This window comes from Pseudochaenichthys georgianus, chromosome 6, assembly GCF_902827115.2.
Source record: "Pseudochaenichthys georgianus chromosome 6, fPseGeo1.2, whole genome shotgun sequence".
Taxonomy (NCBI): domain Eukaryota; kingdom Metazoa; phylum Chordata; class Actinopteri; order Perciformes; family Channichthyidae; genus Pseudochaenichthys; species Pseudochaenichthys georgianus.
The window spans coordinates 8,328,418-8,351,699 of NC_047508.1; the positions used below are offsets into that span (position 1 = coordinate 8,328,418).

At 39.7% G+C, this 23,282-nt stretch overlaps 1 protein-coding gene and 1 long non-coding RNA gene across 3 annotated transcripts in view; both read right to left on the bottom strand.

Moving 5' to 3' along the window:
* The window catches only part of LOC117448259 (spondin-1-like), a 141,852-nt gene that overhangs the window by 47,063 nt on the left and 71,507 nt on the right, over positions 1-23,282 (bottom strand). The window lies entirely within an intron of this gene.
* On the bottom strand, positions 17,494-18,307 carry LOC139433961 (uncharacterized). The gene is made up of 3 exons (XR_011643355.1): positions 18,198-18,307; positions 17,747-17,807; positions 17,494-17,627 (listed from the first exon to the last, which is right to left on the bottom strand). It is a non-coding gene; the product is annotated as an uncharacterized lncRNA (long non-coding RNA).

The window sequence follows — 23,282 nt, forward strand, 5'->3', positions numbered from 1 at the left end:
TACCAAATAAGTATACAAATATTTTATGAAAGATGAGAAAAACACAAGAAAAATACTTTCATGCTGAGATAAAACATGTGATGTTGTCACTAGAATGAAAATGTACTGCCATGAAAGCGCTTTTGAAAATGGAGGTTTTGATAAAGAAGAAACGTGTAAGCTTAGGCAGGAAGCTTTTTGAATTTGTGTTTGAAGTGGTTATGGAAATGGTAATGATGTTTTAAAGACTGCTACTCAGCAGACAGCAGCCACTCATCCAAGACACCTCAAAGGCTTTAGGACGAGGCACTCTGGTGTAAATCTGAAACATCATTATCATCAAGATCTTCCGGAGGGTGTGACAGAAGAGAAGAGAAAAGAAGAAAAGAGAACAGTATGGGGTGGATAGTTTTGTAAACCTTTGAATCCTACTGTCTTATCTTGTGTAATGAAGGTCTTGTACCATTAGGGGGTTTCTTGTCCTGTCCTATGTCTTGGCTTCCCCGTTTTCTGTCCGTGTTCTGTATCATTTAGAGCCTATGGTGAGTGAGATTTCTTTCCATACCATTACAATCACACAGGTCAGGTTAACTTTCAATGATTGGCTCTATGAAAGTAGCTTTTTCTTTAGCCAGCTAAAGATGCTGCAGTCTTTTTCTCAGCTATGATTTGGGAAGAAGACAAAGATCATTATGTGCTCAACTAAGAAATGGTCCTGAGATTCTGGCAGCTGAAGTGATGGTTTTGAAATTGTAAAAGTAGATGGACTGAGCTAGGAAATCCGTCTATGAGAAAAAATACAAACCAAAGATACAGACTTGTTGACTTCATGTTAAAATGACATTTCGATGAGGGCATCAACAACTTTTTTTCCTGAATATACCGTCAGTGCTCAAGTTCAAAGTTTGCACCAATACTGCATATGTTCACGGCAAAATCCACATTTGAGAACAGCTGTGCCAAAGTGACATTCTGGTGACATTCTTTTATTTGAAGATTGTTTTTTGCCCGGTGCTTGGCCGGTTACCGAATGGTCACTGGAGCCTGCTCGTGCTGCGCTCTGCAGCAAACAGCTGTTTGCTTTTCACCCAACAACGACAACCACCTCATGGAACGCTATGTTGTAGCATTAATAAATGAAACAATTTAACTAAATTGTTGTCAAAATACCAATACCACAGGACCATTTATTTATTTTTTAAACCAATATTTTAGTGGCCCGGAAAGTACGTTATGCTGGCCCGGGGTGTCTAAATAGTGCTTCCGGGCCAGCGGGCCATTTATAATGTCGAGCCCTGAGTAATTGCTTTGACCTTGAGCTGAGCCGGGGGTTAAGTCAGTCAAAGTGAGTGATAAATTCCATGCCCTCAGCCCTGTCGCTGGAATAAAGTCACCGCTCGCAGGGATTTTTGTTTATTACCAGTTGGAAGAAAAAAACACTGAAGGAGGACAAGATTAAAAAAGAGAATCTGAGCGGGCGGGTTTCACATCCGCCCAGGGAAACTGGTAAAGGGAAAAGACGGACTGGAGAGGATGCTTAAAGGCCAGAGAAGCAAGAGGGACTGCAGTTGAAATATTTGTAACAGTTGCAACAGATGAACAGTCTCTCCTGTCAGACGGATGATGTTTATGAATGCTGATAGACTGAACACTGGACAGGGATTTGTAAAGAGAGGCATTGACACTGCTTCTCTTTATGCTCCTTTCTGTTAGGGTGCAGCAGTTTTCCAGCAATGAATGCATTAACAGGTTTTTCCTGCTCATTAAACTTTCATGAGGCTTATAGCAGCTACTGGAAAATATGTCATTTTCTGAAATGGCTTGCACCATGTCACACGCTGTATACAAAATTATCATTTATGAGCCTGGCTTTTTTATGATGTTTTGGGCAACTCTAACAAATCCAATATTTTTTGTTTCTTGATCCTGAAATGGAATTAAAAGTTGCTAAAACATCAATGTTTTCTTGGTTGGGTTTGTTCACAAATGTGTTCATGATGATAATTACCAAAAAAGAATTGCTTTGACAGACTTGTATTCTTCCCAATTGTTAGCAACTGACAGTGTAAGTATTGCTTAAGTATTGGCGTTTTCACTTTCTTTCTAATAACATTATCTTCACACTATATACGATTTAGCTTTTCCATCCACTGTCTGACCATTTTGTCTCCTCTCCTTTCATTACTCTGCTCCGTGCTTACCTTGAGATCATTGTTTGACACCAACTGCATCAGCCGGATATTGGATGATAAGATGTAATCAGGGCCCCCGTTACCCATCTCAGCGCTGACATGTGCGTTGGCATTTACGGCGCGACACCAGTTCACATCACTCTTCATTAGGGACACTGGAGCCAGTTATATTTTGCGCCAATCAGCCTTGGGTAATTGGTTGTGTTCACCACACCAATCTAGCCTGTGACAAGATAATTACTGCAGGTTCCCGAGGGAGACATGTAGTCGGGAGGAACTCAAGTAGAAGTTGTAACTGCCTGTAGTACAGCAGCGGTCTGCAACCCTAGGCACCACTGGCACCATTGGCACGCGGTGCCATAACCAGTGGCACACTAGGAATAAGTGGATTAAGTGTGCAAAATATTTAAATTGTATTTTCGGATCCTGAACGAGACCGCCGCCAGAGCGCGTCTCCCCGTTACCTGCAGAAGGAAGCCATGCACGCAACGCAGCGTAGAAGGATAACTTCTAGGCCCCGCTCTCTTTAACTCCAGTCGACTTTCTGCTGCTTTCCTCCATGGTGAAGCGATCAGGGGTGTAGTGCTGCCGGAGCGCACTTCACAAATTGCAGTACCCATAAGAAGCTGTACACATGCCGCAGTTTTTGCGTGGCTGTGTCTTTAGTTGAAAGCCCAGTGACGATCTGCTCATCTGTCATCAAAAATAATATGCTACACAGGGACGGACTGGCCATCTGTGTGTTCTGGAGAAACACAGAACGGCCGGTCGTCAGCGGGCCGTTGACGGCTGGCTCGGTTAGCTGGCGGCTGGCACACTCTTTATTGAAATGTGTTTAAACGGCATCATGTAAGTTGCGCTGACAGGCGAAAGAGCTTTCCAGCAGCGAGGCTCCCCCGCCCTCCTGTTGACAGTTCACGAGCGTTGAGCTCCTCCCCCCCCCCCTTGACAGTTCACGAACGTCAGCATACTGATCACATTTTTTTTTTTTTAAATGTCACTTCATATCAAAAACGTGGCTGACCCCTGGAGTATAGTGTCACTATATTCAGAAAGTTTCATCAGGGCTTTTTGTGGCTGTTTTTAGAAATGGAAATAAGAAATGGAAATGTTTTCCTTCAAAGGTCAATGCAAAGAATATGGAGTGCTTAACCACCTGCAGTGTGCTCATGCAACTCATAAGAGTGGTCATGAGAAAAAAACACGTCCACTTCCATTTCTGACCCTTTTAATACTTGTAGCCTACCTGTCTTCATGTCAAAAGGAGTTAGATGTAACCTGCTGTAATGTTAGTTACTCAATTAGTTTGATAAATTGGATTAAATAAAAATAAATTCAAAACTGTTCACCGGGTATGCCTCTTATTGATTCTTAAATAATCATATTTAATCTAGACTGTTTCATAATGCCTACAAATAAGTGGTTGCAGGTCACATTTAAACCTGCAAGTGGAAGCTAGAGAGCTAGGCTAAAGCTACCTTCACATAATCAGCGCTAATGGCTCTGCGCTGATGCCGTTGTTTCTATGCACTGTAATGCTGCGTTCACAGCGGACGCGATGCGAATATTCGCTTCGATCAATCGCTTCGCTCAATCGCTTCGCTCAATCGCTCGAGTTTCACCGCGGCTGCCAGGTGTGTTTACTCACGTCATTCAAACAAGACGCGCTGGCTCGCATATTTTACCGTGATTAAATTGTAATACACGTTTCTAAATGATGCCGAAGTAACAACATACTGATACCGGTTAGTATAAACCATGAATCAATGCTTGACAAGTCTGCAGACAAGACGGTAGGCGAAAAACCCTTTTAAAATGCTTGTTTTCTGAATGGAGATTGGGTCGACCAGGCTAAGCTAACGTTGTATATGCTCATTCCACACTCGTAACAACGGCCTACAGACATAAATAAACCAGTGACTGTATTCGCCATGACACAGACAGTCTGTGGTTTGTACTTGTTTAACTTTTGTCCAGTTTCTGAACAGATATGAGGAGCTGAGAGCTCTGAGTGCTAAGAGCTAACAGCTAACGGCTGATGTTTTCTGGTTGAACGTCAGTAACGGCAGGCTGAGATCCTCACCGCTGATTGGCTTCTGCGAGAACGCGTCACGTGAATTTGACGCTCGAGTTGAAACAATTGAACTCTTGAGTTTGACGTGGCACTGTTCAATCGCCTCAATCGCTTGATTTGCGCTGCGTCCACCGCTTCATGCTCGCCGTCGGAGCGAATTCGCGTCTGTCCGTGTCTCTGCATTGACTTTACATGTAATCGCGCCGCCCCAAACATCGCATCGCGTCCGGTGTGAACGCAGCATTAACCCCAGCAGTAGGCCTACTGCTAATTCATAAGTATTATGGGTACTGCAATCAAAACCAAATATCAAGTCATAATAATTTTGTATTCAACTAGTAAAGCAGAGTGGCAAACTAGTGTGACTACTGTATAAGTCAATATAATAAATGTATGTTGGCACCAGTGTTGGGTGTAACGCGTTACAAAAGTAACAGAGTTACAGTAATATATTACTTTTTGCTGTAACGAAGTAATGTAACGCATTACTAATGAAATGTGGGTAATATATTACCCGTTATAATGCTCAGTGACGCAGTTACAAGACATTTTAACTTGAAATTAAATGGTGTTTTGTTTTTGAAGAATGTACTAACATAGCGAGATATTCCGACACACCAGACAAATTGTGCGGGTAGATTAATAAACCTGGTGTTTACCCTTCAGGCTACGCGTCGGGATCTTCGGGGCAGTTGAATGTTATGCACCCTCAATTCAAAAAAGAGAACGGAGCGAAAAATACAAACAACAAATTGTGTCAGGTGCGCGTGACCTGCTCCGCTGCGCGTGCATCATTTCCAAAGTGCTTCCACAGCAGTGACACACATCTGAGGATAATCATTTATACGAAAATAGTTAAAGCAACCATCACTAAACGCCAGCAACACTGCATCTACTGCAGACAGTAGCAACAGGTCAGATGGGGACATCACGTTACCCTCCGTTGTGGACACTAGCTTACTCCCGCCTGACTCGCCGCCCTCGCCCCCGGAGCAGCAGTCTTTGTCGCCGGAAACTAAGCCGCCCCTCTGCGGAGATGGGTCTGTCTGCAGACCGCATAGGGGCGTTTCCTATAGGGGCGTTTCCTATAGGGGCGTTTCCTAACTTTTTTTATCCAGCTGCTTTTATAAATCCTCGCAGAAGAAGTCATTGTTCTAGTGATGGGAATTCCGGCTCTTCTTGCTGAGCCGGATCATTTGGCTCACCAAGAAGAGCTGGCTCTTTCGGCTCCCAAAGGGCTCTTCAGTTTACCACATATTATACCTTTTAATTAAATCAAATGTAGCGCTGTTTTTACTAATGATGTATATGTGTACACATATATCACTTAAATTATTCAAGACATCCTTTGTACTAAAGTATTCAAAAGTAAAAATTACATGTTTAATATAAATTATTTGCTGTGGCCAATTGTTTTCATTGCATTTACAGACCCGTGTAACTCTCTGATACCACCCAATTAATGCATTGACTTGCTTGTAGAACCACGCTACACAAAACAAATGGCAACACCTATAAAAACTATTTAAAAAAAGGGGCTACTGTATCAACCTATATAAAGTATATAAATATAGTTTTTCTCCCTGCAGGAGAGGGGAGCGTGCTTTGAGATCAACTGCTGGGCTGCAGCGGGGAGAAGAGGGGGACAAAAAGTAGGAAGAGAAGTAATGGGTCAGAAACCCTCCTTTTTACGCAGCGGTCCAGACATAGACATCATAGCTACGGCGACATATATTCAGTTGCCAGTTACTTTTGGCATTAGGGCAGGGATATCTTTCAAGGTTTGACATAATGAATTGTGCTACTTTTAAAGCAAGCAACAATGTTTTCAAATCTGTAATCAAAAAGCTCCTCAGAAGCAGTTCCTGCCGTTGTTACGTTAGTTCAAACAGTAACAACGGACTACTTTTCTTAGCGGATGCATGTCAATTTAAATCAATACAAAAAACTATTTTTTAAATCAATAAAATCTTTTTCTAAATCCATAAAAGCATTTCAATTATTATTGGGAGTCATGTCGTTACTTTGTTGAGAATGTGGCCATGTGTAATAAGCGGGATAATGTCCACATTGCACATTGCATAATGTGCCTTCATGCCGATCTAGATCCCTCCGCAAAAACAAAACAAAAAACGTCTCGTTCACGGGCGAGAGCCGGCTCCCGTCGTTCACTATAGGAAACGCCCCTATAGGAAACGCCCCTATAGGAAACGCCTCCTTGCTGACTCTATTGCCTCTGCGGCCCGCAGGTGCCAGGATACCGCGGCAAAACAGAGCCTGCCCAGTTATATCTAAACAAGTACCCGTCTGTACAGTGGGGTTAGGCGGTCATCTTGCAGCTCGTGGTATACAAATAGACAATGGAATATTCATGTGACAATAGTGCCATATTCTGCCATGCCTGTAGAAACGTTGGGTCAACAATAATGCATACAATAGCACAGATGCCTTCACCACGAATGGCTACACAAAGATCTCATATCCCAAGCTTATCAACAGCTAATGTTGCAGCTGAAATGTTCTCCAGGTCACAAAGTCAACCTCACATGATGATGTAATACCAGTTTTCAAGCACAGTAAATATTCTCTTCCCAGAGTATATGATGGGACCAAGCAAGGTGATGATGTAGTACATGGTTTTAATAATACTTTTGCTTTTCAATGTTTGCCATTTCAAACCATGAGCTGGTTCAAATAATATTTGCCTTGATTTACAATATGTTCTCATTTGTTTTTATCAGTACAGCTTTGAAGCTTTTAGTCTTTTATTTGCCACGGTCCACTTTGGACTATATGAGATATTTCAGTTTTCACTTTTAACTCACTTGAAATGTTCTCACTTGCTTGGTTTCAAAACATAACACATGCCATAATCTGTTCATTGGGGACCATCAATGCTATTTGTCATTGCTGTTGCCGGCCACTATTGCTCATGTAAACCTGCTACTGCTGCGCCCCCTGTAATCTCAGAGGCACCCTGAGTCATTTTGTTCTGGAACCGGGCCTGCACACGGCCATATACTAAACACACTACAGAGCCCATTCCGTGTCCTGTTATTGTTTACTTCCTCTCTGCCTTCTTCTGGTGATTTATCTGACGTCCAGCGCTCCGTCTTTTAACCTCTTGTCCTTTCTCTTTATTGATCCTCCTTAGCAACCTTCATTATAGTCCTTGACAGTGGTCTGTACGGCTGTATTATCAACGTGTCACATGTTAAGAATTTACAATCAGAATCGAGTATTCAACTAAGCCGTGTAATACAAGTTGTTAGTAGCCTTAGGGCCAACACAGTTGCTATGCTATACCACATCGCCCTTCACTGGATGTATAATGAGCTGCACTAAACTACATTTCAGCATTTAAAATACCTAGCCATTCTTTTGCGGTTATTTTGGTGAAAGTAACTCAAAAGTAATTAAAAAGTAGTGTAACTCATTACATTTCAGAGACAGTAATATTGTAATGTAACTTATTACTTTCAAAAGAGAGTAATAAGTAATATGTAATATATTACATTTTGGAAGTAACTTGCCCAACACTGGTTGGCACTATCGCCAAAGTTAAGTAATGCAAAATAAACTGTGTTGATAAAAAATGCATTTTGATTAATGCAGTTATCCGAGTTGACCAGGTATTGATAAAAATGAACTGTCATGTTGGATGCATTCAAGCCACTTATTTCATTTCTAATACTTTTGAGCTGACTCTACTACAACTTAGTTTTTTGGAGTGAATTTAAGCAGGTTATAACTTTGTTATGGACAGAGATATTTCAATAACTCTGCTATAAATCTGTCAAAAGCATTGTTGCTCTTGTGGATAAGACACAGCGAGCTGCATGATTGCAGTAAAATAAAGGCAAATAACACAAAACGGCAGCAATGGAAGCAAAGTGCAGAACTTTGTAATACATTGGAGTAACCTTCGAACCGAGAAAATAATGAGGTGGTTGAAATAATGATGATGTAAACTGGCAGGGTTAACAAGAAAAAAAGAATATAAGGGAGGACAGAGAAGAAAAACAAGAAAAAGAGAAGAAAAGGTGCAATTAGGGAGTAAGGTAAAAAAGGAGCAGATGTATTAGATTCAGAGGGGAGTACTGAGAATAAAATATACCGGAGACATAATGTGTATAGGTGAAAAACAATGCATATTTATATGTCAGGCTGCTGATGTGCTGGGGATTAAAGCTTCGGTCCACATGAAAGAAACAGCCTCATTATAGAGCTCCCAACATATTGTTAGCTACTAGGCATGTGAGGCTAACAAGCTACTCTGTGTATGTCTGTTACTGAACTGATCTCTCTGCATTAAAAGCCAAAACACAGCCCTTTTAATCAAAACCTAATCTTTGCTTTTCACTCTAATGAGATCAAATGGAAAAGAATAATAAGAAGGGAATCTCTGGCATCAAGCGCTGCAATAGTTGAAAAAAAGGAGATATTTTCATCATTTCGAAACGGGAAGATATACTCGGATCTTGTCTAAGGGGAGGCAGTTTAGGAGGTAATTGGGGATTCATGATGTGATTGTGATTATTGATGAGAGAAGAGAGGGGGGTGGTTGGCTGATGTTAATCCTGACCCCCCCCCCCCCCCCCAAAAGAGTCACCGCTGACACAAACAACAGGTGTGTTATTACAAGATATACAGAAGCAATCACACAAAGTGGCAGCTGGAGTGTTTCAAAACTGTTCCCGGTGGAAATATGTTTTGGATAATCAAAGGGAGAGCGAGGGTGGGCTAACATTTCTCTACACCCCTATAAGGATAATATTGTTACTGGAACATTTGAATGATAAGCACTTAATGGCGTATACAGTATGGTGTTGGTTCAGGGGCTGTTGGGTATGAAGGGCCGTGTAGGCCAAAATTCAAACTCACCTCGCACACACACTACTGAAAACATCTGGCCTTGCACCAGTGTTGTAGTCAAGTCCCCAATTCACGAGTCCAAGTCACCCTCGAGTCACCACTCTTCGAGTCCGAGTCCAAGTCCGAGTCACCAAGGGAGAGTCGTAGTCGAGTCCGAGTCCAAGTCCGAGTCACCAAAGGAGTGTCCAAGTCGAGTCCGAGTCCGAGTCATCATTACCTGTGTTCGAGTCCGAGTCCAATTCCGAGTCACTTAAGAAGAGTCCAAGTCCGAGTCACAAGTCTTCATGTATTAATCTTCGTGGATATATGTTTTGAAATGTAGCTGCTCCTCTACATTGCTGTTATCCTGTATATTGAACTGCTGTGAAGCGAGTTTGGCTACAATTCTTGTAATAGGTGCTATACAAATATAAAGCTTATTTCTAATATTCATATTATTATTATATATAAATAAACTATATTTAAAATGAGTTACCTTTTAGAGAAGTGATTATATTTGTATGCCAATATTTTCCTATGGTAAAGTTTTCGTTTTGCACTTTTATTTTGATAGTAATAAGATTGGGACTCTTATTTTGAAGGAACTTTTACGGGTTAAATCAGTTTACCGATAAAGATTTAGCCCCAGAAAGCACATGGCTACTTAGCATGCACAATGATGACATTCTGCATGTTAAGTAGCCATGTGCTTTCGTGTTATCGGCTGAATCTTTATTTATTGATTAGATCACGTTACTCTGATGATAGTGTTCAAGACAGCCTATATGTCTGAACTCGACCCTTAGAGTAATGTGTTACGGAGCCTTCTCTTCTATATTGTTTCCACATAACGAGCATTTTGCGCTGCTCTTTTCCAATGTGGAAGCAGAATGTGTGAAAGCATACAGCAGATGCGGGGTGTGTCTGTAGACATCTCTAGACTGGAACAGCGGGGCCCAGTACGTGAACTCGCCTTACAGGATAGAGGACATCAGACTCCAGAGAAAATGTGCTCGAGTCCGAGTCCAAGTCGGAGCGTCAATGTACGAGTCGAGTCCGAGTCATCGTGGGGGGGGGGAATTCACGAGTCCGAGACCGAGTCCAAGTCATCCTGTGCGAGAATTCACGAGTCCAAGTCCGAGTCGCGTCAATCAGTGCGCGAGTCCGAGTCAAGTCACGAGTCCCGAAAATCGGCACTCAAGTCCGACTCGAGTCCGAGTCCAGGACTCGAGTACTCCATCTCTGCCTTGCACACACACTACTGAAATACTCTCACATTCACTACTGAACACCTCACACACACACTACTGAAAACAGCTGGCCTTGCACACACACTACTGAAATCCTCTCACATTCACTACTGAACACCTCACACACACACTACTGACAATTAACCTCACACACACACTACTGAAAATTAACCTCACACACACACACAACTGAAAATTAACCTCACACACACACTACTGAAAACCTCTGGCCCTGCACACACACTACTGAAATACTCTCACATTCACTACTGAACACCTCACACACACACTACTGAAAACATCTGGCCTTGCACACATAGGCCTACTACTGAAATACTCTCACATTCACTACTGAACACCTCACACACACGCTACTGAAAACATCTGGCCTTGCACACAGACTACTGAAATCCTCTCACATTCACTACTGAACACCTCACACACACACTACTGAAATCCTCTCACATTCACTACTGAACACCTCACACACACGCTACTGAAAACATCTGGCCTTGCACACACACTACTGAAATACTCTCACATTCACTACTGAACACCTCACACACACACTACTGACAATTAACCTCACACACACACTACTGAAAATTAACCTCACACACACACAACTGACAATTAACCTCACACACACACTACTGAAAACCTCTGGCCTTGCACACACACTACTGAAATACTCTCACATTCACTACTGAACACCTCACACACACACTACTGAACACATCTGGCCTTGCACACATAGGCCTACTACTGAAATACTCTCACATTCACTACTGAACACCTCACACACACGCTACTGAAAACATCTGGCCTTGCACACAGACTACTGAAATCCTCTCACATTCACTACTGAACACCTCACACACACGCTACTGAAAACATCTGGCCTTGCACACATACTACTGAAATACTCTCACATTCACTAAGCTACTGAACACCTCACACACACACTACTGACATTTAACGTCATACACACACTATTGAAATCCTCACATTCATTACTGAACACCTCACACACACACTCCTGAAAAACATTTTACTGAAAGGTTCTCAGTAGGGAATGTGCATGTGTTTCACCTATGTGTGTGTGAGGGGATTCTTGCTGTAACGGAAGTCATTATAATCTGTAACGGAAGTCATCTGCTAGTGGAGTCTTTGCTAGCCCCGTTAGCTTCATTAGCTCCAGGCTGCTACTCGTACGTGTTTGTTGTGTTGATGCCTGGTGGAGTATTCTTCATTGAAATATCGCACTCATCTTATGGCTCTGCGGTTCAAACAGACCGTCCATGAATGCAGTTTATTCGGTAAGTGAAATGCAAGCACTTTATTTCTTACTTGTCTTTTTATTCAGCTAACAAGCGAGACGAAGCTACATCTGTGCTAACAATGCTATCCGTAGCATACCATTTAAAACATTAAGAAGGATTATACTGTAGAACATAAGGCTTCTCGGTGAGGTTGGTAAAATAAGTTCATGCTTGTACATTAGTTAGTTTGCTAGTTAGGTAACTGTATGCATTGTTATTGTTAATTTAAAATAGCTATGCTCGACGATGCAGACAGCTAGCGTCACATTAGTGTTGAAGAGCAGAGTACTGTATGAGATTAACCCATAGATTAACCTCACTATAAGATATGTGTATCTGAAAAATATGAATCTCACATTTCCAGTTGGTTCCAGAAATAACGTTGACGTAGATATTGCAATATGGTTTGTTGAGCTGGAGTTGATTATTGAAGCTTACTGGTTAACGTTCATCATATTAAACGAACAAACCCAAACGTTGTTGTTTTTATAAATATTATTACCAATACTTACTTAGAATTTTATTATCATTACACTGGAGAAACCGACTTATTGTGGCAGCAGAACGTGAACATGTAACTTAATGCCTGCATTTGAGGACGAAAAATAACTCAGTCAATGCTTTAGGGAAATGATTTGTTTAAATATTAGATATGACGTTATGTGTGCTTCTATGACAATGAAGCTTATTCATTGCATTACATTTGTTGAAGATGTTTGTCTTTTACCCCTACGTGTGTGTTACAAATGAATGTGAATATGGCATAGGACAAATATTTAAATTGACTGTCTCATGAAAAACGATTCTAAAATAAAAAGGACCCCAACTATAAAATAATACACAATCCAACTGATAAGATACAGTAAGGGCTGTGATATCCAGCACTTTTTTTTAAGGATAACAAAAAGATTATCACATGACATTTGCATGTAAAAAAAGTCTGTGACCAACACAGAACGTTTTCAGGTGATGCAGACAGACCAGACGATGCTGACCATGAAAGACAGACCTATTCCTAACATCAGTGAACTTCAGCATGGACTCCTTTCATACTGTACAAAGAAACGAGAAACGTTCTGGTTTAAATAGATCAAGTAACAACTATAATCAGCTGTCACATTTCAATGTATTTAAGGCAATTATTATTTTACATTGTGAGAATTACTACCATTTGTCTCTACATATTGTCTGTAAAAGACGTGGTAAAAGTGGTTCTTGCAGTGAGACAACCGAGCAGTTGAATATTATTTAATAATAAGATATTTTAATGTTGATTAACTGCAGACTGTTCATTCATAATCTGATTATCTTTGTAGTACAAAGTGATGAATTAAAAAAACACATTACAATTAAAAAATTACATTATTTCTACAGCCGCTAAATAAACAAACCTCTTTCATAAATAACACACTTACTCTGCAATAATGTCATAGGTTTGATGTTTCTTGTCATTTCTGTTAGGAAAGGACATACCTGAAAGACACAACTGCCTCACCATTTTCTCCGAGGGGCAAGAAGAAAATGAAAAGCTGATTTCAGATTAAAGACCAATACAGGACATTCACTAAGAAACTACTCTTTTATTGTGAACACAAAGTCAAACAGGACCATCATTTGTTTGTGACAGCTGAGCCCAGTATGGGCTCACAGATGCAGTTAGGGGGTTTCTTCATCAGGCCTGGTCCTCCTCCATCAGGCCTGATCCTCCTCCCAGAGAAAGACCTCTCCACCTCAGTCCTCTCCAGCCAAACCCACAGACAGGACATCCGTCATGCACATACATACAAAATACCCCCAAAGACCCCCATCACCCCAGCCACAAACGGTTCTGTCTGCTGCCGTCTGGCAGGCGGTACTGCAGCATCAGGACTAAAACCACCAGACACAGAGACAGCTTCATCCCACAGGCTATACGATTATTAAACACCTGAACTTAGAAACAACATCCATAACATTCATCTGGCTGCTACTTAAAAAATATGTATCTAATATATCATATTCAATCACTTATATATAGACTCTTATTGCACTATTTCACTATTTCCCTATTTTACTATTTCTATTTTGTATTACTTGCACTACTTTTTCAGTTTTTTCAGTTTTATTGTGTTGCACTGTTGGAGGAGCCTGTGACATACGATTTTCATCGACCTAACTACACTGTAGCTATGTACGTATGACCAATAAAAGCCTTGAACCTTGAAATGTACACAATTACATTTATTGAGTACCCAAACCTTAGCTAACAAAGAAACGCACCAAACTTAAACATAATCTTAAAGTACATTTGAGGGATACTAATGATACTATGATGTGAATAAAGGAATGTATGTGTCATAGGCAAAACTATGGAGTCAGATTTGGGTCAATATTCTAGCGCGCAAAACAAGCTACTCACAAGCGTAAAATGTGCTTTTACATGCGCATGAAATGACCCTCGCGCGCATATTAAACCACCGCGAGCGACTATGCGCTCACTCGCGAGAGAGACAGCCCTCTTGCTCGCTCATGAGAGTGTCAGCCTCACTCGCTCGCGGAGTCTGTCTGTGCGCGCGTGAAACGTTTCTGACACTTTGGGGCGGAGCCACTGGACTTTGATTGACAGCTGCCAGGAAGCCCGGAGTTGCCAGGTTTGATAAATGCCTGAACTACCAAGAGCCGAGGAGTGGCAGCAGTAAGATCAGTTGGACGAGATTGAATGGTAAAGTTGTCCATACAAAACTATTATATTCGTAAAGTGTACAGCTATTATATATATATATATATATATATTAGGGCTGTCAAACGATTACACATTTTAATCAGATTAATCACAGCTTAAAAATTAATTAATCATGATTAATCACCATTCGAACTATGTCCAAAATATGCCATTTCTTTATGTATATTGTTGTGGGAATGGAAAGATAAATGAAAGAAGGCTGATATATCCATTTATGTTTATTGTAACATTGTTCTGTGTGTCAAAATGAAAGACAGCCCACACACCCATCAATCATCAAACCGTGGGGTCTTATTTCATTACGTGTTGATTTCTATCAACACATAATGTTGTATCGATGTATATAGAGATGTACTACAGCAAAAGTATTCTCCGTCGGGACTTCCTGCAACAACATCACGCTTTTATCTTGAATCTGATTGGCCAGAAGACATTATCAAAGATGTTCTATTGAAAAGTTTTCAAAACCGTTTCTAGTCTTCGGTATTTCCAGACAAGTGGCTACTGAAATCAATCTTACTAACTGCTGTCTGTGCAATTTACTCCGCGAGTTGGCGGACTTTATTTTGCTTACTTTAACATAATTTTTCATGGTGGGGGCTAAGCCATTTCTTGGTATGGCTGTAGCCTACCCCAGCGCTGCCACTGGTGGGATGTATGGGGCGGGCCATTCTGCACATGCGTTAAATGCGTTAAATATTTAAACGCAATTAATTCAAAAAATGAATTACCGCCGTTAACGCGATAATTTTGACAGCATTAATATATATATATAAAACAATATATTTTTGAGTGGGCTGTATCTGTCGAAAACTGCTAGCTACTGTCTGCTGTATGCATCTCCCTTTATGAAATGAACTATAAATGAACTATAGTATTACTATAGTATACTATAAGAGTTGTATAGTGTCCTATAGTAAGTTTGTAGTGTTCTGTAGTATTTTTCACCAGCTATTGTATTACTATAGTTTTTTCTGTAGTGCCATTTTATTAGCTATAGTAGCACTATTTCAATAGTAATACTATGTATCTAGATCTTTGTAGTATTCCTATATTATTTTAAATAGTATAACTATAGTATAATATATAGTGTTTCTGTAGTTGTTTTTTAAACACACTATACAATACTCCTAATAGCATGATATTGTCATAGTGAATGCATATTATTACTATAGCGTTTGTAAAAGTATTACTATAGTGTTTTTGTTGGTGTTTCCGTATTAAGACTATATTATTTCAAATAGTACTACTATAGTATAATATATAGTGTTTCTGTAGTTGTTTTTTGAACACACTATAGAACACTCCTATAGTAATAGTATGATATTGTCATAATGAATGCATATTATTACTATAGTGTTTGTAAATGTATTACACTCCTAGAATTAATGTGTCATTTTTTTATATCAAATTAATTGAGCCCACTCAAAAATATATTGTTTTATATATATATATATATATATATAGTAGCTGTACACTTTACGAATATAATAGTTTTGTATGGACAACTTTACCATTCAATCTCGTCCAACTGATCTTTATGTTTATGTTTATTTAGGATCCCCATTAGCTTTTGCTCTCGACAAAAGCTACTCTTCCTGGGGTCCGACACTTAAAACAATACAACAATAATACAACAATAATACAGCAACATTTAGGACATAAGTCCTGACATCATTAACAACATTAAAAACATGCGATGAAATTAAATTAAATTAGGTTCACAGCTCACAAGGGTACATGGTCATTAGTAGATGGCCCTTCAATTTCTTCTTGAAAGAGGCTCTGGACTCTATTTCAGTAAGGTATCTTGCTGCTGCCACTCCTCGGCTCTTGGTAGTTCAGGCATTTATCAAACCCATAGACTGTATATATAAATGGACGTAGGGTCCGTGACGTCACCCATAGGATTCTGCAGAGTTGCAGAGAAGCCCTTAGTAGGCAGAGTTGGCCACTAACGGCTCAACAGTGACGTCAGAGTTCAACTCCCGCCTGCTCCAGCCTGATCCAAATAAGGGCAAAGAGGCGGAGCCGAGGCGGGACCTCCTGCCACCCAGCGCCATATAGATAGAAGAGTTACGACAACGGAAGTCCAAAAACGGTTATCGTCACGTGGTTCATGTAGACGGGGATCGTTCCCCGGAAGTTCATGGCGGGCAATGTAAATGCATTGATAACAGGAGATAGAACTACGATTTTTGGTAATTATTAGTGAATAAAGGTTTTGATTTGCAATATTTATACAACAAATCAATATGTGTATGTCTTTCATCAATATGTTTTAAAAAATAAAATCGAATTTGCTAATATTAAGTGATAATATTAGGATTAGTGTGAACAACTAGTTTACATGTTAGGCTAACAGTGCCTTGGTTAAAGAGCCTGTTGCTGTATTTATAGCTTTGAATTCTTTCAAACCAATATTATCTTCTTAAACTTGTATGGTAGTCAGGAGCATCACTTTCTAATGTTTATTGATACATTTAGAGGGAGGGGATCTAAAGTAATGCTTTCAAATTCAGATTGGATTCATTTCTACCATTTTCTTAAATTCATGGTAGTTTCAGTAATCCCATGGTAATTGAGGACACAAGTTATCTAAATGACTAATGTCATCTTTATGGCTTTCAGAAAGGACAGGAGACCGACAGATATGATGATGATGATGATGATGATGATGATGATGATGATGATGATGATGATGATGATGATGATGATGATGATGATGATGATGATGATGATGATGATGATGATGATAAATGTGTTGTTTTAGGAACATCCATTGCAAATACATGGAATTCAATAAACATTGAATAGCATATCATGCAGTTTGTCGGTGCCTTTTCCTCCGTGTTGTCCTGGTTTGCTGTGCTGCCTCCTAGTCGCCACCATGGTTTGCTGTGCTGCCTGGGGATGCTCAAATCGCTCAGAGAAAGGAGTACGAATGTACAGCTTCCCCACTGACACAGAGCGGAGGAAAAAATGGCTGGCTCAAGTCAGCAGGAGCAATTTCACGACCAACAGCAACAAAATATGTGATGTAATTATATACAAACACTGCATTTGCAATTTTTCACAAAACGAAAACCACACCATTGGGAGAGCTTAATGTTTTGTTTAATACAAAAAAACAGGGAAAGGCTTGAAAAACACTGAGAGTTGAGACTCAGGGTGCAGGGTGAGGGTCTCAGTGCAGGTATTCAGGCTCCATTGAATCCCCCTCTGGTTCTTGTGCTGAAAGAGGGAGTAACAGACAGGAGAAAGGGTTATACACACACAGCACACCTATTGGATGGGAAATGCCTTGGGGAGATAAGGTGTTTACTTATATAAAACAGTAGTATTAAACTTACCTTGTGTTTTCACTCTCACTTAAGTCCCTCTCCCTTTGTCATCAATCCAAAATCAGCTGAGCTGCAACATTATACAGACAGGTAATAATCAACAGAATCACAAGGACACAATATGGCTCTGCTAAAAACACTCACTCTTACACGCACCAAAGTTATATTTATCTAATATTTAACTCCCTCCACCCCCGCATACAATCCCTGTTTAGAAGCCCCTCTTCTCTAATTCAACATGTTGGACGAAATGACATTAAGAGAACGGAATTTACAATTAAAAGGCTGTTCAACGTGTGTTGCTAACTTGCTTCGGTATGCTAGCTTAATCTGTTATCTGTAAACGTTCCCTAAATCTACTAATTTAGGGATAATCCACTGACATCCTTTAATACACATGTTAATTTGAATCAGATGTCCTGATAATATCCGCAATATAAATCTTTAAACTTCTTCTTACCTTTAAATGTCCGTCACGAACGGTGTATTATGCTGCAACTCCACAGCTCTGCCAGCCTTGGCGCTAATTTCCGGGGAACGATTGAGAGGCTCCACGATCCGCCATTGCTGTAAAAAAGTGGTCCATTGGAGTGAACGGAGATGTCGTAACTCTTCTATTAAATGGCTCTGCTGCCACCGAGCTGGAAGTTCCAGAGCTAGCTGAAGCTACCAAGCTAAGCTAACATGCTCCCCATCTGCCGTCGCATTTTACGTTTCTAAGGTAAGCGGACATGAAACTATTCAGCATAACTATCAATAATAATCTAAGTTATTGAGTTTTTAGCATAATACTTCAGAATCTTACAATCCCTTAACGTTTGTAGGCTATGCAATTGTGCTAAATGTAACACTGGAATCAAGCAAATATTAATATGTTTGCATGACATTAGTTATTTATATTTTGATATCACTTAATTACGTTTAATACATTTAAGTCAAGCTAAGGTACTTGTGATGGTAGCTAGTTAGTGCTCTTACCTGTGATGCCTCCTCCAAACAGCATAATAACCAGACTGTATCATTAAAACTAAGTACCAGTTCTAGATCCTTGACTTTAGACAAACAATTCAAAAGACAACATGTATTTAAAGACCAATATTTATTTGAAGGTGCCTCTTAACCTGAGATATTAGTTACACAGTAATAGTATTGACAATCTAAAAAAACTGAGCAACTCAACAGTCAACTTTATATTTCTTATTGTCAAAGCATTTATTATTTTCATTTCCCCCCTCTCATATTCAGTGTGGACGGATTGAGACAGCGTGGTGTCCAGAGAGCAGCAGAGACTTCAGGGAGAAACCTCTGTGTGATGGACGTCCTGTCTGTTGGTTTGGAGAGGACTGAGGGTCTTTCCTCTGCGAGGAGGACCAGGGCTGATGAAGGAGCCCATGCTGGGCATAGCTGATACCAACTGCACAGGCCTAGTCTGTCACTTTATTTGACTAAATGTGTTTACTTATACATTTAATAGGTTTACACCTTCTGTCCATATGTGCTTTTTATTTAAAACATTTGATTACATTTTGGTTCACATTTCAATAAATTGTATTTGTATTTGCATTCCTTTTGTCCATTATTCTTACTGAAAATGTTAGATGCCACATTCACATCTGACTGAAGATTGGCCCCATTTATTTGTGACGTTGCAAACTCTGCGGTACAAGGCACAGGTGATGTGAAGATCATAAAGTGAGGCAAATATAAATAATCAGCTGATGGAGTGTAGATGTGGAAATAGCTGCATTCGATCAGCTGACTGTTTTCACAATAAAAGTAGTTTCTTAGTGAATGTCCTGTACTGGTCTTAAAATCTCATAAAATCGGCTTTTAATGTTCCTCTTGGATGTTCTTCTTGACCCTCAGAGAAGGAGAAAATGTCGTGTCTTTCAGGCATGTCCTTTCCTAACAAAAATGACAGGAAACATAAAACATATTAGTGCAGAACAAGTGTGTTATTTATGAAAGTGGTGTGTTTGTGTGAAAATAACATTACAATTACAAAATAATTATATCTACAGCCCCTAAGGCTGTAGATATAATTATTTTGTAATTGTAATGTTCTTTTTTTTATTTCAACAGAGCTACAAAGACAATCAGATTATGAATGAACAGTATGAAGTTCATCAACATTGGAATATATGTTATTATCAAAATAATATTTAACTGTTACAAAACGTAGTGCAACTGTAGAAGCTTGCTCTGTTGTCTCACTGAAAGAATAACTTTTACCACTTTTTTTCAGACAATATTGAGAGATAAATAGTAGCAGTTCTCACTATGTGTTAGATAACTTTGCCTTCAATACATTACATTAGAAAGCTGACAAAGTCATATTGCTTGTTAACATCTAAATGTAACTTTTTGCATGGAAAAACCCCTCAACTTAACTGATGTGTAGGTGATCTGGTATTTAGTATTGTGTATTGGAATGCATATCAGTGTATTCAAGTCAATACTTCATTTATTTAAACCAATATCTTTCTTGATTCTTTGTACAGTATGAAAAATAGAGTCTTAGTACCTGTGCTGAAGTTCACTGCTGTGAGGAGTCCAGTTATGTCTCTAACTCTCTGGTCCAGCCTGTCTGCATCACCTGGACACCTTAAACAAACAGATATATATGTAAAGTACCATGTGTACAAACAATATAACTGATTCTCTTCTGTTGAACATGTTGGATTGTGTATTGTCCGAGTCAGGGTCCATTTTATTTTACTGTAACTTTGGAAGTTGTGTTACTGCTTACTGTTTATTTGATACCCATTTGATACCCATTTGGTAATGCAATTAATAAAAACAACAAGGTTTGGGTTCGTTCTTCAGATGACTGTGACGTTAACGTGTAAGCTCAATAATGAACTCCAGCTCAACCAACCATATTGTAATATCTAAGTAATCATCTTGAAATATGACATTAATAATTGTAATATACACACATCTTATTGTGAGGTTGATTTCACATAGGCCTACACTACTTCGACATTAGCTTGTCTACATACTTGAGCATAGCCAATTTAAATTAACCTTAGCGATGCATACAGTTCCTACCTACATAATAAAATATTTCTAATTTACAAGGATGTAACCTTATTTTATCAACCTCAAACAGAAGCCGTTTGTTCAACAGTATTATCCCACTTAACGCTTAACACTTGTCTATTTCGTTTTAACCTTTATACATACAGTCTATGATTTTAACTTGGAGGCTACGATTAGCATGGTTAGCACCGATGTAGCTACCACTAGCTTACACGCTAACCCTTAACATTCATTGAAGCTGATTAAAATCATTAACACATAAATAAGTACTCGATTTTCACTTACCGCAAAACCGCATTCATGCACCGTCTGTTTCAACCGCAGAGCGAGTCACAATAGTCCGATATATAAGCATGAAGAACAAACAAACACGGCCGGCTTCAAGTTGTGTTTCCTGGATGAACTGAGCAGGCAGAGTCCCTGTAGCTAGCTTCACGGAGCAGCTAGCAGAGAGACAAGAAGCTAGCAGCAGCAGTCACTTGACAGAGCCCACTCAATGTGACCACGCCCTAATGTATGCAAAACATGTAAGAACAATATAAATAAAAGGGTTGTGTTAGAAAACAATTCACTCACAGATCCATAATCATTAAGGTGGAATCTAACTACATTCATAATAATATCTATTGCATCCATGGGTAGACACATGTTTTTTTCTGCTGTAAAGTTGGGCAGTTTAACATGGGGGTCTATGGAAATTGCTCCTTTCTGCAGTCAGTCCCTATCGGCCACTATATGAACTGCAGTGTGTGGCACTTCCGTATTGGCGTCCCGGCTCTTCCCCAGAGTTTGCCGCTTGATCAAACCTGGCAACTCCGAGCTTCCTGGCAGCTGTCAATCAAAGTCCAGTGGCTCCGCCCCAAAGTGTCAGAAACTTTTCACGCGCGCGCAGACAGACTCCGCGAGCGAGTGAGGCTGACACTCCCGCGAGCGAGCAAGAGGGCTGTCTCGCGGGGGTTTAACCTGCACGCGAGGTTCATTTCATGCGTGTGTAAAAGCACATTTTCGCTCGTGAGTAGCTTGTTTTGCGCGGTAGAATATTGACCCAAATCTGAATCCATACAAAACCTAGAGGAAAAGAAAAGGGTATGATGATAGAAAGAGAATGAATCCAGCCTTAAAAGCCTAGATCCAGCTTGCCAAGTTGCAAGACCTCAGGTTTTTCTCTAATCTAAATGATGCCCTGTTGTCTTTGAGCATTAAAATAAATGATATTTTAGGTTTTGTTCAAGTTCAACTATGGTCAGTTTATAGATTCACTGGCAACTTTTTGAGAATTCATTGTCCCTTTTCTGCCTTCGTTGAATGTTTCCATTTCTTTATTTTTACTTAGGCAAATTCTTTTTCACCCTTCCCCTAAAAAGAGAAAGGAAAACCGAGACAGAAAAGTGAAATGACCATACACAATGAAACAGAGTAAGACAAGGACAAGGACAAGACAATCTAACAAACTGTCTTGCTACAGCCTCAATCTCCTGCATTGATTTGCTGACAGGGGATCTTTAGCCTCGAGTAAAAACGATCAATTCTGGACAACACTTTCTGTCAGCACCATGCTTTTTGAAAAACCTTATTAAACATTTAAGGCTGTGCAAGAGTTATTACAACCACAATTCTAATAACCTAATTCGTCACTTATATAACACTGGTTTATCCCTTTTGGGTCTGCTGTCACATTATTTACAGAAACAGACTTTCATTGTGGCATATAAACAAATATCCATCACCTGTATTGAAAAAATTAAAATCATGACTAATAATATAAAGGATAATTCAACAAACAGATGAAGTGTCACGTAAGGTATATTAAAGGCAATAAATGTGGGCAAATTATGGAAGAAAAGGCTTTTAAGAGGCAGCATTACCATCCAAAGTAAAGAGAGATGATACAATAGTGGCAGTGAAAGAATATAAAAAATATCCTCAGTGCATCTGAGAGTTGAGCTTAAATGAAGTCCCACTACAAAGTGGAGTGTTAAAGTCTTTCAACATTAGATGAAAGAAAGACAGAGGCATGAGATGCATCATGGGATATGTCCAACACCACTATTTAGTTGTAAACCCTGCCGACAACCTGCTGTAAAATCTTATTGGATTACATATCAATCTGTCTAAAGAATAAATATATTTGTCCCAGATAGGATTCTGCAGTAAAACCCTGTTGGAACCTTCATATTGCAGTAAGACAAAATTGATAACTAATAAGTTAGAATGTCATCACACCAGCCAGCCGGTTTTGATGTCTTTAAACTGCACATCTACCATTCAGCTAATGGAACTGCTTTATCCCAAAGGGCAATACAAAAATAAATATATCTTCTTTCTATGAGTTCAGCTGTCTCCTGAGTTATGGTGTTTACAAGAGTTTGCATTTGGGTTTTTCTCCGCTCAAATATAATTCTAAGTCTAGTTCTACCAGCACAGTCAAACAGGTACTTTGATCAGACTGAAACCATAGTAGCGAGTGAGGATGTTCTTAGGTACAATTTTGAGCAATATCAAT